The sequence below is a fragment of the Macaca nemestrina genome, chromosome 14 (assembly GCF_043159975.1).
Source record: "Macaca nemestrina isolate mMacNem1 chromosome 14, mMacNem.hap1, whole genome shotgun sequence".
NCBI lineage: Eukaryota > Metazoa > Chordata > Mammalia > Primates > Cercopithecidae > Macaca > Macaca nemestrina.
In genome coordinates, this window is record NC_092138.1 from 69,937,441 (window position 1) to 69,942,878 (window position 5,438).

General features: G+C 49.4%; 1 long non-coding RNA gene across 1 annotated transcript; it reads left to right on the top strand.

The window, feature by feature from the left end:
* The first annotated feature begins 268 nt into the window (after nucleotides 1-268).
* Nucleotides 269-4,332, top strand: LOC105477217 (uncharacterized). The gene is made up of 3 exons (XR_984554.3): nucleotides 269-705; nucleotides 2,451-2,576; nucleotides 4,034-4,332. It is a non-coding gene; the product is annotated as an uncharacterized lncRNA (long non-coding RNA).
* The last annotated feature ends 1,106 nt before the right edge of the window (nucleotides 4,333-5,438 follow it).

Sequence of the window (5,438 nt, forward strand, 5' to 3'; positions counted from 1 at the left end):
TGCCTCACTGCCACAGAGTCCCAGGGACTGATGCCGAGGCCCCACAGGGGTCAAGCTTCTGGGCTGTGAGCTCACGACCCCCTACCGCCCTGCCGAGCAGGCGAGAATCATGCTCAGGTGATGAACAAGCACAAGACAAGAGGACCCAGATGACCCTGGAGAGTATCCCACTGGAAGATGCAAGCACGTGGCTCATGGAGAAATGGGTGCCATTGCCCTGCATCCCCCAAAAGACATTCTTACTCCCTAGGATCAGAGGCATGGCGTGGCTCCAAGCCAGGGGAGCCCTCGTACTGCTTAAAGGCCCCAGGGTTGGAAAGGACCTCTCTTCTGCCCTCACCCCACCCAGTGCTTGAGCTCCCTTTGACATTCTTTTCAACACGAGCTCAGCTTTCATGCCTCCTTTTCCCTTAACTCCATAATCAGCACCCTAGACTTAGCCACCACTTTCTCTCGCCTACTCTGTCTTGCCACCTTCTTTGTCTGCTCCTGCCCCCTCTTATCCTCTTATCTGTCTCATCCTGCAGCCAGGGTCGGTGCTCTCCACAGACGTAGCTTGTGACAAAGTGGCTGGACGCTGCCAGAGAAGGAGCAATGTTATTGGAGAGGGATGGAGCCAGAGCAGCAGGAGAGAGCCACTGGGCTGTGCTGATGGGAGGAGGAGACATGGAAAGGACAGTGCCCCGGGAGCCACCGGCCGCAAGGGTAAGATGTTTTAATGGAGGGACAGGGCAGGCAGTGCTTGGATGGCACAGGTAGGCCTGGCACCAGGCAGGATTTTATTGTTTGATGAAGGTTCACTGCCCTTGATTCTTCTCCTTGGGCTTGTACTTAGTGATTGTGGGAGATAAGGAGGATGAAGGGGAGGCGCTTGCTCTTTTTCCTGAATGATAAAGCTGGGAGCTGACGATGGCTTTGGGAATATGGGGAATATGGGCAATCAGTTCCCAGAAAGCTATTAGGGTAAAAGATTGTCATGTTATAAACTTCTAAACCACAGATGAACAGGCTCGAACAAACTGTTAGAACACCTAGTGTTGATTATTGAGAGTGTTTCTGCAGTGTGTGACTTGGCGTGGTTCGTTCGTGCTGTCCCTGAGAACAGTGACATTTCAGAATAGCAGTATTTTGGGGTTCCACTTGGAAAGAGCCCACCCCTCAGCTGACTGGTGCTGTCCTCCACTGGGTGATTTAATGGTCAGGCATGCTTGGTCGAGGGGAAGCAGCATCACGGCAAGGCACCTGTACCCATCTGCCAGTTTGGATGAAGGGCCAAATCACAGGGTCAGTAATGCTTCTTGGCCAGAGAACATGAGCTGAGCAGCTGTCCCTGCCTGCTATCCATGAGAGGTCCTCTTACCAACTCAGCCTCAGGGAGGGAGAGAGTCCCCTGTAGTCAGAACGGTATGTGAGTGTCGCAGCTAGGGGCAGAGGGAGACCAGGGAACCTGCCCTTAGCCACTCACACAAGATATAAATCCAGGAAGCTGAAAGGGAGCCCTTTTAGGCCAGGATGGAGGATACTCCCAGCATCCCCTGTGGCCAGATGCAGGGGTCCTTGGAGCACTCAGGGACCACCCTAGGAGAAGAGATGGGAGCTGAATGTGTTATAGTTAAATAACTCCTAGATTGCAGAACATCTCCCAGCTTCATTTTTCTGTTTTGTAAAATGAATATAAATGAGATGAAGGATGCAAAATGCCCCATAAACTGAATAGCTTTATATGAATCTAAGTCATTATTTGCCCTGAAATTTTTCTATTTAATATTTTTGTCAACAATTTGGAGGCAGATACTGGATGTAGGCTTATCAGATATGTACAGAAAATAAAGCTGGGAGGGCTAGCTGAAACACAGGTATGGAGGACTACAGGTTGCAGAATCTGAAAGCTCAGCACTCCCCTGGCTTCCTTCCCCTGGATGCCTTCTCTGTGTGACCCTCAGAAAGCACAGTGCCCCTAACAGAGCTCAATTTTTTCGTGGTGTGGCTGCTCCTTCTCTGTAGTGGGTAGAGAGGCCAGGGATACTCCTAAACACCCTACCATGCTCAGGGTTTCTCTGTCTCAGCAGTATTGACATTGTGGACCAGATCACGGTGTTGTGGGGACTGTCCACATGGTGGTATGGTAGGATGTTTAGCAGCATTCCTGGCCTCTACCCTGTAGATGCCCGTAGCACTGCTGTTCCTCTCTTTGTGACAAACAAGTGTCCCTGGGGTACAAAATTGTCCCTGGTTAAAACCTCTGCTCTAGATTCATCCTTTGCACTTCCCTGCCTGCATGGTAGCTCCTCTGGTCATGTCAAAGTTCTCATAGTTCCTTAAATAAACAAAGCTTTTCCACATCTTTCCCAGAACTTTGCATGCAAGATCCCTTCCCACTGCTGCCCTTTACCACTTCATAAAATCCTGTGTGTCCTTGAAAACTCATCCCAAGCATCCCTTCCTTGCAGATGCCGTCCCAGATGCTCCCAGACAGCTAGTGCACTCACAGCAAAGTTCTCCTGGAGCCCTGAGTGCATGGATTTTATTTTTTTGCTTGGGATAGTCACCCCCACTGGACTATAAGCTTCTTGAAGGTAAATCCTGGATCTTTCTGACCTCTGCTGCCCAGTGCCTGGGAGGCATGGCCTAGCACAGAGTGGGTGCTTAGTGAATCCTCCTTGAGTAACATTGCTTCATGGATCACTACTGGCTGGTAATGGGACATACAACGCTGTAGGCAAAAAGCATATTTTCTGGATCTTAATCACACGAAGGGTCCAGTACTCCACCCTCAGGTAGCAGAGCACCTTGTCTCTTTTGCAGAGAAAAAATAACTTATTTTAATCTCTAGGATGCTAGAGAGGTTTAGAGAAGTTTCCTCCTGCGAAAACCTTTTTCAGGCTCTGCCCTTGACAAAACACTGAAAGGACAGCAGCAGATAGCACTTTCTCTTCAAAAGATGCCTGAGGATGGGCGCCAATCCCAGCTAAACTTTCTGCCTGTGTTGGGAGCAAGGGGCTCCACCTAGTCTTTCTTGAATGCAAATGTGATCTGTCCGGTCCAACAGCAAAGCCCCGCCCTCCAATGCCAGGACTCTAGGCTGTGGGACTTTCTCCAGCTCTCCCCTCTGCATTGTCAAAACGGGAACAGACTGAGCAGAAGGAACGCGTTTGGTGCTGAGACCAGAGCCAGGGCAGTACGCAGCAGATCCAGACAATCTGCTCCGCTCCTCCCAAGGAGAGAGGAAAGGCTTTTATTTCTTGCTGACAACCAAGTCTGCAATGGGAAAATCTCTGGGGGATCAAAGCTAAGCCAAGTGAGAGATGCACACCCCACACTGGTGTGCCTCACCTGGCTTTATACGGCCAGGTTTCTGTGTGTGTGTGTGTGTGTGTGTGTGTGTGTGCGCGCGCTGGGGGTGGTGGTGGTGATGTGCATATGCATTAAAAGAAAAGTCATGAACTGTCAGACATAAAACATCAAGTGCACCCACGCCTTAGACACCTTCAGTGACAGGGACTTCTCACTATCTTAACAACTGCTAGACAGTTCTGTCTAGTAGAAAGCTTTCGGTCACTCTGGTGGTTTACCCTTTGGTCCTAAGTCCAATTCTTTATTCTGTTTAGAATTGGTCCAATCTTTTTTTCCCCAGGAAGGATTGTCAGAGGCAACCACTTTACCAGCCAAATCCCTTCTTCTGGCTAGAGACCCAGTTCTTTCAACTCTTTTCCATGTGGTACAGTTTTGATCTCCCTTCCTCATCACCCTTTTCTCATCAGTGCAATAGGTAATACAACACTCTCATTTTTTCTGCAGTTCTCAGAGAGTAAGTTATTTGGGGTGGACATGTTTTCCATGCAGCTGAAGAGCAACAGAATTAAAAAAAAAACATAACGGAAAAATTGTCAGCATGCAGGATACAGGTCCCTTTTAGATTGTGCACATCCCTGCTAATTCTCTCTCTGACGTTTCTCACTACCTCTGACTTCATCTCTCACTACTTCCTCCCATGTGTCTTCCTGCACCTCTTTGTACACCACCTTCCAACAAGATTGGACTCTCGTGCCATCCCTGAAAACACTAGGACCAATGAGAGGAAGCCAGAAGAAGTCACCTGGATACCTGGATGCCTGGCGCCTGGACATGAGAAGCACCTTCTAATGGCCGGGGAGTTCAATGCTGGAAAGGGTGACACCAGCTGGGGGCGAGCTCTCCACTGTGAAGGTGTGTGGACAGAGGCTTCTGGTAGGGGATTTCTTGACAGGCCTGGACTTAACGAATCTGCTAGGTACTTGCTGTCTCTTTCAGCCCTGTGATTTTGTGATTGTGGGCAAAGATTCCATAAGGGCGTGTGTGTGTGTGTGCGTGCGCGCGCATGTGTGTTTGTGTGTAATGGGGACTCTGGGGTATCCTTTTGACAGCTGTGGGAGAGGGAGCAGAAAGTCAGTTCCTTCAGCCGGGCAGCTGTAGGGCTGGCAACTGAGCATGGCTGACTCAGTCCATGGCTGAGCCGAGCTGCTCAAGAAGAGGGGAGGCACAGTGTGGTGACAGGCAAGAAGAAAGTGGGCCTGGTGCAGTCTCCTATGCTGGGGAACTTGTGGGTCAGGAGGATTTTGAGGGCCCATAGGTCAGTGTCCACTCTGCACCCCCCAACTCAGGGGCACAAGCTGGGTCTCTAATTGGTTTGAGTGTGTGGACAGTTCTGAAAAGCATAGGGCTGGTGCCTGTGACATTATTCTGGAACTATATTCCAGATTTCTGGACACGAGAGTGGCCACTGGTCTTACCATAAATGTGGGATGTCAGCATTTTAGAGACTCCTGGAGTCTCAGGTCAGGGGGGACCTCTGCATCATTCTTGTTCAGTCCCTCAGAAGCTGGCACACCATCACAAGCCTTTTCTGGCACACCATCCAGCCTTTTCTGGAACATCTCAGCATTAGATTAAAAGACATAATGGATGGAAATTATCTCCCACTGGCAGGTAGATAAACAGATTCCCTCCCTTTTCTTCCCTGTGAAATGACAGAAAGCTCACTGCCCTCTGAGGCGACTCATTCCATGTTTGGATGGCTTTGAGCTGAAGTCTGTTTAGTTGAGTGCGCTGTAGGACATATTCTTATCACTCTCGTGTTATCTGGGGAATCAGATGTTCTTATTACTATTGCTTATGGGAAATACTACTACCTACAGCCACTGTTAGGTGAGCTCTACCTTGTGCCAGCTACCAGGTTAAGTACTTAACATGAATGTCAGGTCTATGGAAACTTCAAATCCCACTGGGCCATAGCTGGATGATCCCCCAGAGGTCAATCTAGTTCTCATGTTCATGGTTAAATCAAGGCTCAGACCCTAAGCCACGAACCTAGTTCTGTCATAGATGAATGAAAATAGAGTCTTCCTAAAGGGGGCTGTGACCACATGGATTTCTGGATACCCCCATTTTCCTGTGGTTTC